The sequence below is a fragment of the Podarcis filfolensis genome (assembly GCF_964270895.1).
Source record: "Podarcis filfolensis genome assembly, chromosome: 15".
NCBI lineage: Eukaryota > Metazoa > Chordata > Lepidosauria > Squamata > Lacertidae > Podarcis > Podarcis filfolensis.
In genome coordinates this window covers 8,295,937-8,308,482 of record NC_139618.1, presented here as the reverse complement: position 1 = coordinate 8,308,482, position 12,546 = coordinate 8,295,937, and the positions used below count along the sequence as shown (strand labels likewise).

Here is a 12,546-nt window from a genome sequence, read left to right as displayed (position 1 = left end):
GGGAAAACCTGCTCTTTGGCACTAAACTGGAACAAATGGCAATCCGTGGAAAAACCTGAATTGCTGTTTACTGTACTCCTATTGAGCACTAAATAATGTTTTTTTCGCTCTGGGGGCAGGACAGGAGGAAGTGTGGATAAAGCCTTACGTCAGTGGATATCAAAACATTGTGTGGTAATTCACAGAGTGTACCTTGGGTCCCTTGCTCATTTGGGTCCCCTTCAAAAAAGAAAAAGGGGAAATTATGGCAATATCCACATTAGAAATCACTACATTTTACAAGTAGTCAAAGGGACCAGTGAGGGCGAAGGTGAGGAAGACATTCGGGGAAAAACTGCACACCTTTGTGCCACAGTGCAAGAAAGGTGATTTTTGTGTCCAACCCCAGGTACGCCTCTGGCAATTCATTACATTGGGTTGTAGCCAATGTCAGTCCTACTGAGAGTAGATCCACTGAAATTAATGGAATTGAATCATATCCATAAATTTCAATAAGCCTAGTCTGTAGGGCTCTCATGGGATGCGACCTATTATTTGCTGAGCGAATAAGTCCTTCTGTTTGTGTCTGCCTGGCACACACATTCACACACACCTGATGCCAAGAATCCTGGGAACTGAAATTTACTTCTCACATTGCTACAATTCCAAGCACCCTTAATAAAATACAGTTCCCAGGATCCTCCTTCAGGCAGGAGTGGAATGTGCTTTCAATGTGTGGGCTGTACATAGCCCTACTGCCAATCAATTTTGACAGATGACCCCAAGTTATAGTGTTGTTATAAGTTTTGGGGAAAATAAATGAATGTCAGGATCTATCTGGCTAATATTTGGAATACTGAAGAGCAGATTCCAGGCCTGTGGAAAAATACACGCTCAGCTTCCTTTCCAAGCCAGGGCCTCATCTTTCAATTATATCCCAAGAACTGGTGTGTTGGCTAATACCAAAACCAGAGGTTCTCAAAAACTTGTAAAAATAAGGCCTGGAATTCTCAAAGGAGAATCAATAAAAACTCCTCCATATCGTATTGGCACCCGCTGCCAAGTTTTATAGCACCTTTGGGCAAAAAAGCCCTCATTTGCCCCTTTCCTCTAGGCCCAAACCACACAACTTCCCCCAGGGAGAGTGCAAACGTGCTGCTCTGTCCTCTTACTGCATGAGGGAGGTGAGATGGTCTCTCCCGGATTGTTGCCTGCTGTGCCGGTTCTCTATTTGCAGAGAGGGGATTTTTTTTGTTTTTAACATAGGGGAACATTCCTAAATGTTATCTCCCACCTTGATCCTCTATAATCTCATTCAGGTGCATGTGGGAACCAGGGGCTGTAGATTCAGAAAGATGCCACCAGCAATGCTCTACCCATTTACCGTATTTTTCGCTCTATAAGGCGCACCAGACCACAAGACGCACCTAGTTTTTGGAGGAGGAAAACAAAAACAAAAAATATTCTGAATCTCGGAAGCCAGAACAGCAAGAGGGATTGCTGCGCAGTGAAAGCAGCAATCCCTCTTGCTGTTCTGACTTCTGGGATAGCTGCACAGCCTGCATTCGCTCCATAAGACGTACACACATTTCCCCCTACTTTTTAGGAGGGAAAAAGTGAGTCTTATAGAGCAAAAAATACAGTAGATGTAGCCCCATTTTACTTGTGGCACTTATTACTGAGGTGTTTAGGATTTCAGCTGGCAGACACAGCTCACCCCCCACCCCACCCCGGTGGTTATTTTTCTGCTTTCTCAGCGCTGTGCTTTTTGCCACAACTTATTCCAACGACAGCAACTGGGAGAGGTGCCTTTGCGTCCTCAAATAGCACTCTATATGATGCCAAGATATTCATGCCGCCTCACCCGTAAATCTCCAATCTCTTGGCATTTGCTGGACATGATAAATAAATTTAATAGCCGTGGTCTGGAAACCCCTTCAATATGTCTCTGTTCCTGGGTTACTGATGTCAAAATGTGTTCCAAATGCATTCTCTCATCCTTTGAGGTTGTTGCAGCAAACAGATGTGCCCTTGACTGCCCGAAGGAAGAAAATAAACTCTAAAGAAGTTGAAGGGGAATTGGTGGCGGGGTTTTTTGTTTTTTGTTTTTACAAAAGAACTAGATTTGAAAAATCCAAACGTGCCTTCAGTCATTCAGCTTGCAAAGTCAAGCCATTACGACAGGGAACACACAATTGCACATTCCAATAATGTCGCAAATTGCTAAACCACACAATTGGTTTAACACAGCAGATGCACGGCTTATTTACTGAGTGCCAATCCGATTGAGGGCTCCTCAAGTTTAAAATGGGTTGTTGTGGAATGGGGAAGTGAAAACAATTATCACTTGATGAAGTGGCCAGCATCTGCCTCAGAAACAATGGCTGCATACATACCATATAGTTCAAGTCCATTTCAAATTCATAGCTCCTGGAGACTGTAGTTTGTTAAGGGTGCTGGGAATTGTAGATCTGTGAGGGGAATTACAGTTCCCAGTATTCTGGGGGTGGGTAGACCCAGACTCTCCCAGTGTCCCTATTTTCCAGGGACATCCCAGATTTAGAGAAGCCATCTCAGTTTCTGATTTGATCCCGAAATGTCCCGCTTTTCCTTAGGACATCCCTGTTTTCATCAGAGAAATGTTGGAGGATATGGAGTTATCCACCCACCGGCAAGCCATTTGAAGGCAATCCTGTACTGTATGGGGAAGGGGTTTTTTTAATGGTTAATATTTTATTATGTTTTTATGTATGTTGGAAGCTGCCCAGAGTGGCTGGGGCAACCCAGTAAGATGTGTGGGGTATAAATGGTAAAATTATCATTATGGAATAGGACATCCGTATTTTCATCAGATAAATGTTGGAGGGTATGCTTTAAATGTATTGTGTGAATGCAGCTAGTATTTGTTGATTTCAGAACACTGGACAGCAAAACCTTATGTGGAAACTGGCAAGTGGTGCCATCAGAGCAAGATTTTGAGGCAGAAGTCCAGGGCCCCTTTCATCATAATGACCTAGAACAGTCCTGTAACACAGCAGGGCTGGTTTGCCACAGTTTTAATTAAGCAAAGTCGTACATCTTGTCATTTAAAGAGGAAGCTGCCTGTAAGACCATGAAGTCCAGAGTCTAAAACTGCCTAAATGAACCTCTGGAACTGTGACTCCCAGTATTGCCACAATCTATTATCCCACTTTCCTATCACAGCTTAAGGACTGGTGTGTTGGTTCATGCCTAAGACAAAAGGTTCTCAAAGTTTGTCCCTTAGCTGTTTTTGTTTTTAAAAGACTTTAGATTCCCAAAGAACAAAAGCAATAGCTGATATGCATATTGATAACAACCTCTGAATTAACCTTTAATTTGACAAATTCAGAGGGGGAATCAGAGATCAAAATGAAAAGAAAGTGAATCAATAACTCATAAGATTACACATACATTGCTCCTGTGTTTTTCACTTGATCTGCAGACATTATGCGGAGAGAAAACTTATGTTTGAGAGAGTTACCATAGCTAATCACAATCCTTTTTAAGAGAGCCAGTTTGGTGTAGTGGTTAAGAGCGGTAGTCTCGTAATCTGGGGAACCGGGTTCACGTCTCTGCTTCTCCACATGCAGCTGCTGGGTGACCTTGGGCTAGTCACACTTCTTTTAAGTCTCTCAGCCTCACTCACCTCACAGAGTGTTTGTTGTGGGGGAGGAAGGGAAATGAGATTGTTAGCTGCTTTGAGACTCCTTAAAGGGAGTGAAAGGCGGGATATCAAATCCAAACTCTTCTTCTTCTTCTTCAAAGCAAAACCAACAAGGCTTGAACCTGGGACCTTCTATGTGCAAGAGACTTGTCCACTGAGTCACAACAGTCTTTTTCCTTGTTTTAGTAGATGACAAGGGATTGAACATCGCAGAGTAATGGATTTTCATCCATCACAGCTGAAATATGATGTGAAACCTTTATGAGTACGTGTATAAAGGCTCACTCCTTTTGATGGAGTCATCTTCCACATGATGCTTTTTGGAGTAACTCTGCGAGCAGTTCAGCTGGAGTGAGTCACATTGCAAGCCTGTTTGGACAGAGACAATCAAGGCCGTTGATAAAAACCACTGTTTGGTTAACCTTGTTGCAAGGCTCAGAAATTGAGAACAGCATAGGAGACAAGCAAGGCAGGTTCTCTTTTTGAAGCGCTGCTGGTGGCCCTGCAGTACTTGACTACCACAAAGAGCTTTAGAGAACAGCAAGGAAGCGCTGGGACTCCACAGATTCATAGAAAATGTTTGATGTCAAAGGAACAAATGAGTGCCATGGCAGTAAAGAGACATCAGAAGGGCTCAGGGGTGTAGTTTGCCTCACATTTATTTGCTTTACAAATTTATAATCTGCACTGCCATAAAAATATATCAATACACAGAGTGCAAAATAAAAGGATAGAGATGACAAAAGATCCATGAAAACATCAATATAATGAAATAATGATTCAGAGCCTTTCTACAGGCTTTGTGTGTGTGTTTGTTGAACGCTTTTTGTTGGCATGCAGCAACGTGGCTTCCCTTTCCTCTGCCAGCTCTTGCATGAAATTGTTTGACCATGAAGAACAAGGAGGTTGAGTATCATGTTACTGTGGCACACTTTGCCAAAACAAAAACAAGTTTCCGGGTACGATGATATGTCATTAGTGAAAGAATAGCATATCCTGGAAGACGAGAGTTCAAACAGGGATTGACAGTGATCTTTCATAATCCTCCTCATACACAGACAAAAGATGCAGTTTTTTACTTTAAATAATTATCCCAGGGCAAGTTACAACAGTTTTAAATTCAACACAGTATTAAAAACAGGGTGTCTTAAAAACTGTGTTCCTACTTCTTTAAACTGTTATGGCTTTCCCCAAAGAATTATGGGAATAGTAGTTTGTTAAGGGTGATGAGAGCTGCAGTACTAGGAGACCCCTCTTTACAGAGCTCTCCAATTCCCAGAGTTCCCTTGGGAAAGAGGTATTGCTTGTTAAACCATTCAGGATTTGTAGTTCTGTAAGGGGAATAAGGGTCCCCTACTAACTCTCAGTAACCTTAACTAACTACAGTTCCCAGAATTCTCTGGGGGAAGCCATGACCATGTAAATTGGTAAAAGTAAAGGGACCCCTGACCATTAGGTCCAGTTGTGGCCGACTCGGGTTGCGGCGCTCATCTCGCTTTATTGGCCGAGGGAGCCGGTGTACAGCTTCCGGGTCATGTGGCCAGCATGACTAAGCCACTTCTGGTGAACCAGAGCAGCGCACAGAAACACCGTTTACCTTCCTGCCGGAGTGGTACCTATTTATCTACTTGCACTTTGACTGTTTTCGAACTGCTAGGTGGGGTGGAGCAGGGACCGAGCAACGGGAGCTCACCCTGTCGCGGGGATTCGAACCGCCGACCTTCTGATCGGAAGTCCTTGGCTCTGTGGTTTAAGCCACAGCACCACTTGTGCTACAGTACTGCTTCAAACCTATTGCGCAGATGGTGCTCCTGTGCTGAATGGGGCTCTCCAGGCCAGGTGCAGCTCAGTTTGGCTGCTTGACTGGCCCGAATAACTCTTGTGCAGCTGCATAACTCAAATAATGCATGAGTTAACAAAGTCAGACTTTGGCACCAAAAATCTGAATTGCAACAAAGCAGTGATAAAAGCAGGTGAGTGAGGAAACAGGGGGCAAGGGTTACTCCAAGGGGGGCGGCAAAGAAGCCCTCGTGGCACTTGGAAGGAAGGTGTTGTGCGTGTTTAAAAAACGAGCATGTTGGGTTTATGATTAAAGCTGTTAATGGTTAATGAGTTTTTGTTTGCTTTGATGGGAGATGCTGAGAAGGTTTGCGAAGAGGGCAAAGGAGTGTTGCAGGTGCAGAAGAGGCGTGGGGGTGATGGCAGCCCCTCTTTATGATACGAGGACCAGCTCAATGATTGAGTGACATTTAGCGTTATCCCTGTAACATCAAAAGTAACTACAGTCAAAGGTAGGAATGGTGATTTCAAGCCAATACGCGAACTTTCCTCACCCACGTGACTCCAGGCTTGGTGGGCTTCCCTTCTCTGGACACATCGACACTGTACATTTAAAGCAGTATTGTACAATTTTAAGCAGTCATGGCTTCCTCCAGAGCAACCTGTAGTTAATCCAGGTGCTGAGAGTTGTTAGGATGTCCCTACTTATTGGAGCGGTTTGTCCTTCAATCCCTCTTCTCAGTGAAATCTGGGAACTGTAGGTTCTGTGAGGGGAATTGGGGGGGGGGACGACTGAATTTCTGTTAGGTTTTTTTTTATTTTTGAAGGATGGGTAGCATGGCTAGAATGAAAACAAGAACAAACATCACACCAACATTTGTGCCAGCTCTAGAAATATAATCCTCACTTACTTATGTCTACAAATAAGCAATGTTTTGCAAAATAGACCAGATGGAATTGGGGATGGGTCTCTCAATGTTTGTTCTCCCCCCCCCCCCCAGATTTACAAGCTAGGCACCTTTCCTGGGCGCCAAGGTGAGCTCAGTGTTTGTTCAGTGCAGTGACCTGAGGTAAAATAAAAAATGGGCCTACTCAGAGTAGGCCCATTTTTAATTAAAGGACCAAACTTAGTCTCATTTATTGATTTCAGTGGGTTTACTCAGAGTCGGGCTAGCATGGGTACAACCTATTGAGAGGTGTTCGGTGACATTGCTGAAGCCTGGGAGACAGCAAGGCCTGCTCTACTACAAGGTTTTGCAACAGCTACACAATTTGGCAAGACTGTAAAAATGAGGGAGGGCTACAGGCCGCTCCAGCCGCTCCTGTTATGAACAGAATGGAAAGTCATTTAATCAATTTCCCCCCTTTGCCCCAAATCTATCATCTCAACAAGTAATTTATTAACACCAATAAACGACGACATGTTGCAAAACTCTCCCTTTCTTCCAATTAACCCTGTGGGTTTTGTTGCTGTTGCTCTTGTTCTTATGGTATATTTCACATCAGGGAAGGAGAGGAGTTGATCTCTGACATGGACTGAAAAACAAAAATACAAAAACACCGAACCTCAAAAATATTGTGAGCCATGTTATTCCAACTGCTTTGTGCAAACAAGAAAGCAAATATTGAGCTTCCCCTTTTCTGATTTACTGCTGTTAGTTCCCCCACTCTTCCTGTGTTGACTGATAAAACGGGTGCATCGGAGCTGTAAGCAGATCTTATCAGCACAGCCTTATGATTGCTTTCAACTGGTCAAATGATCGTTGCTGATTAACCACCTGCTTGTTAACCAAGTAATTAATCAATGAAATGAAATGGCACATTATCAAAACCTCAATTGTAGGAAGGTTCGTAGAATCATAGTTAGAAGGGACCCCAAGGGTCATTGAGTACAAATGAGGTTAATGCAGGAATCTCAACCAAAGCATCCATGACAGATGGTCACCCAACCTCAGCTTAAAAACCTCCAAGGAAGGAGAGTCCACAACCGTCAAAGCTCTTCCTGATATTTAGTTGGAATTTCCTTGTAATTTGAGGCCATTGGTTCGAAACCTACCCTCCACAGAAGGAGAAAAACTGGCTTGCTCCATCTTCCATGTGACAGCCCTTAAGTTCTTTCTAGTATAGACCATTCCTGGTATTTTAATTTTTATTCCATTTTATGGTACTATCCATGGTGACCCAAAACTGAACTAGATAGGCCAACGACCACCTGAGCTCACAGCTCTATTGAACAACCCTGACAGCATGAACTTCTGAGTGATAGCCTTCAAATTAAGAGTAGCCAGATGTGTAAGAAAACAGGGCTCCCTTCCGCACCAACCATTAACACTGGTGTAAAAGACGGGATTTCAGCAAGTCTAGCTTGTTATGCAGAGTAACACCTACTGAAATGATCTGCACCAGGTGCAGGGAACCTTTGGTCCTCCAGGTGTTGATGAATGGCTGTTCCCACCATCCCTGCAATTGACCATACCTAAGGAACATATGTCAAACCTAGTGGATCAAGCCAGTGGCCCATCTAGGCCAGCATCCTGTTCTTACAGCAGCCAACCAGATGCCTCAATGGGAAACCTGCAAGCCAAGGTGGTTGGGAGTTGTTGTTCAGCAACAGCCAGAGAGTCAAAGCTTTTAATCGCAGGTGTTTATTTTAATGTGTTGATGGGATTGTTTTACTGTATTTTTTAAAACTAGGAGCATTTATGTTTCTGTAATTGGTTGTATACAGTGGTACCTTGGTAGTTGAACGGCTTGGCTCCCAAACAAATCGGCTCCCGAATGCCGAAAACCTGGAAGTGAGTGTTCTGGTTTGCAAACGTTTTTCGGAAGCTGAATGTCTGATGTGGCTTCCGATGGAGTGCAGGAAGCTCCTGCACTAATCAGAAGCCTTGTCTTCGTTTCTGAATCATTTTGGGAGTCAAACGGACTCCCGGAATGGATTAAATTCAAGAACCAAGGTACCGCTGTATTTGTAAATGGCTTGGAAGCCAACTTTGGCATGCCATATGTCCATATGCCATGATGAGAGTCGCATAGAGATCCATAGTTAAAAGTATAAGTCGGCAAATGTGTCCTCTTTTTTGCTCTTCAAAATATGCCAACCCTAGATAATGAGGGTGACGCATATGATTATAGGACAGCTGTGGTGTGTTTTGCATCTGGTCGCCCTGCTTGAAACTGGGAAGGTGACATAGGACAACCTAGGTGCAATGACGTCCAGGGTCTCTCCCTTTCTCTCTCTCGCTTTAATGTAATGTAAGGCATCTCACCCTTTTACCCTATAATACAATAACCATATTTGGCCTCTCTCTAGGAAAGCAGCTTTTAAAGTGGTTAATGATTAAAATGCCTCGTCAAAACAACCTCAGAAGCAGCTATTTGAAACACTTGAGCTCCTGGAAAAAGGGTTTTGGCTGCCTATGTGGGAGCTTGTCACCTACCTCCGTTAAAGGATTATAGCTTCCCAGCTGAGATAAAGTTGCCAGGTTGCAGCCAGGAGGTTGTGGAAGGGAAAGGGCCATAGCTCCAGGGGCGAGCAGATGATGATCTGCATGCGATCAGGTCCCAGGTTCAATCGCTGTGGTGGAGCGAACAGTCTGGTTGGCCCATGCAGGAGCCAGGCTATGGAACCACATAGCGCTCCATGGGGGATGTGACGTCATTGCCATTCATTCATTGGTTCCTTCCATGTGCAATGGTGGCACCACCAGTCCTTGAATGGTGACCCTTGGGGCCGTTCCATAGGTACGTAGGAGCTGGGGAAGAGTCTCATGTGGCAAAAACAATGTCTGGGCATGTCATGTGGTAGAAGCGACAAGGCTGTTGTTGGCACCCGTCCATCTTAGGAGACTATGGAAGACCATGCTGTCGGGGGTAAAGTTAAAACTGTCGCAGAGGTACAGTGGCTGCAGAGACCGATATGGGAGAGACATGTTTTGTTGCAGCTGGGGCAGATGGAGGAATCCACTTTCGCAGCTAGAAGATGCACCAAGGCGTTTCTTCTATCTATGCTCCCCCCAGCAGCCCTTTCTCCTCTGGTCGCTGCTGTGGGTAGGCGAACTGTCACTAGGGCCTTTAGACGCAGAGTAACATGTCGATTGGATGTGGTTAACTCGAATAAGCTGCTGGGCAGGCAAAGATTCCAATCCTCTGACTCAACTATGGGACATAACACAGATATTGTGTGCAGAGGCCAACCATTCCAAGGGTTTGAGAGAGGCCCTTCTTCCCAAGTTCCATCCCCACCCCTTGCGAAGGGAAGTCTGGCTGTTGAGATGCCATTTGGCCTGCTTCCTTCTGTCAGCACAACTGCTCTTGAGAGCCAAATGCATTTTCCACAGTTGTTTGCCTATGAACAACTCTGCCTTTATCCTATATCTGCCTTGCTTTGTTCAGGCGTCTCCTCCTGTTGGCTACCCTTTCCCTAAGAAAAAGACCCGGACGCTTAACATTTGTCTTTCAGCTTCAGAGCATGGACAAGATCTGAGTTTGAGGACGCATTGTTCCAAAGAGGACTTCAAAGGAGCTCTGCTTTGTGGTTTGATAAAGCTATTCCACTGTGGTCGCAAAACAAGATAATAACCTTTATTCGGCAGTTTATTTTTCTCTCTATTTTTCTTCAACATTTTAATAATAATAAAGCAATAAGAGATTTTATATCTACAATATACACAGAACCAAACATGACAAGATATTTACCATATTTTTCTGTGTATAAGACAATATTCCCTCCCAAATTTTTTAAGTTTAAAATTGGGGGTCGTCTTATACACAGAATGGTTTCTATCATTCCGGGATGTCCTGCCTAAATCAGGACAGTTGATGTCTATGTGTTTACTTGCCCATTCCTGAGGATCCAGCTGCTTGCCATGTTAAGAGCTGTGCCCCCCTGCCCCCAGTCTTTGAAAGGAAGATGCAGGGGGCGTGCTACTTGTTGGATTAATATCTTAGCTAGCGCTCAGCGATGCACCTAGGCCTTTTTTTCTGCCTGCAATACCTTGTAACCAGTGCTTTGCCTATGTACTGATCCGATTTATGCAATAAATATTTGGGCAGAAACAGAACCAAGAGGTTGAGTTGTTTCCCCAGCAGTAAGAGCCAAGGCAATATGGTTTACATAAAACTTACGACGTTTGCTTTCAGGGAAAGGCCATGTTATATAATCGCAGAGCTATTAATTTCATTACCTGCATCTTGGCACAAAGATCAATGCTTCCAATTTAAGTAGCAACCCTGTAATTACAGTATGTGCTCCATTGCCCTGCCTGGATTTGAGGTTAAGGAGACTCTCAAGGGTTGCAGCAGAAGATGTGCAAGGGAAAGTCGTGTCTGGCACTCCCCAGATCTGAGTTGGCACACCCTCTACTATTTGTTTTGCCTCATTCATTTTAAAGTGTCACAATTGTCTTGGTACTTTGCAGAATTACATCAGAGTACATTCTTTTGCATTGCACGGAGTTAAGACACAGTGCCGTATGACAGTACTGCAGTCACGTCCACAACATGTGCTTAAAGCACAAGGCTTCCCTCAAATAATAATGGGAACTCTAGTTTGTTAAGGGTGCTGGGAATTGTAGCGCTGTGAGAGGTAAATTATGGTTCCCATGATTTTTTTGGGGGGGGAACCATGTGCATTAAATGTACTTTAAATGTATGGCGTAGATGTGACCTGTCCTGGTAAACTAGTGCATCCAAATCTATTAAAAGGCAAATTATTTATAATGAAAGGAAATCAAGCATTCCACTTAGGATTCCTAAGTGCATTCCTTTGTACTTAGAAGCAAGTCCCCTTACATTCATTCAGGTCTACTTCCCTGTACATTTGCATAGGGTTGCAACCTTAATAATGGCAGCCTTAATAAAGGGTGTCAAAAGCCTTCTTAAAGATATATATATACTGTAGCCTACTGACTGGTTGGCAGCAAGAAGACGGGTGAAACAGAGGGAAGAGGGAGGGCATCTCCCTGAAACAACTTGTCTAGACTCAGGAAAATCAGTAAGTCTGAAAGTCTTTAAAGTTCTGTTACACTACTTCAATAGTGATGGAGAATCCTGGGAACTGTAGCTCTGTGAGGTCAGCACCTTGAACCACAGTTCCCAGGATTCTTCATGACCATTGATGTGGCACAATAGCACTTTAAGGCTATATCTAAAGCACATCCCCACTTCCAAAGAGTCCTGGGAATTATAGTTTGTAAAGGGTGCTGGGCATTGCAGCTTAGTGAACGGTCAGCTACAGTAAAGGAGAGAAAAACTTGAAGTCTAATAATTGGAGGAATTAGATCTCTTAAAGCATGTGATGCCATAAAGCAAACTTTGTACACCCTTTCCACGGGGGCTGTCACATGGTAACCTAGATTCACGAATTTCAGGAAATTCTTTTCTGCCACTCCCTGCGCTTAATGCATTGCAAAGGAGGATCCCGTGGCAGTTGCCATCCCTGATCTCTCCTCTCAGTATAAAGCAGACCTGCCTGGAGGCAGAAGCAGATCCTGGCAGAGAATCAACCACTCCTTCCACTGGAATGCCGCTGGATCCTAAAGTACATTCAGCACAAACAAACTTAATATGCAGACAGGTGTGGTTGGAAGAAGACTCTCAGGTCTGCTCAGTGTTCCAAGAGCACCTTTTGCAGTACATACAAACTGGAAAAATGAGGCTCAAACAAGGCCAAAGCGGATTTCTCAGGGCAGCTGTTAGGAACATCTGGTGTTGTTTTAGACTTGAACTCAGGTTTTGACCAATCTCATGCCAACGCTCTGTGTTCCCATGGAAAGAAAGTGAAGAAACTAATGCAATGGATCTGTGAGAATTAGCCAAGTGCATTGCGACTAGCAAGACCAGGTTTCAAGTTCTCCTTCAGTCTTAAAGCTCACTGGGTGACCTTGGGCCAGTCACCATCACTCAGCCTAACCTACCTCGCAGAGCTGTTGCAAGGACAGAACTGGGGCAGGAGGAGAAGCCTGTTTATAACATAACCCAAAGGTGGGGAACTTCAGGCCTGTGTCGCAGGGTAGGAGAGCTGAAAATAATGCTAATATATTTCACATCTGGAAACCAATGTGCCCCTTTGGTTTCAGATAGTACATGAGTTAGATGAGTCT

The 12,546-nt window shown here is 44.1% G+C and overlaps 1 protein-coding gene across 3 annotated transcripts in view; it reads right to left on the bottom strand.

Moving 5' to 3' along the window:
• Positions 1-12,546, bottom strand: part of EVI2A (ecotropic viral integration site 2A) — a 234,222-nt gene that overhangs the window by 106,581 nt on the left and 115,095 nt on the right. The window lies entirely within an intron of this gene.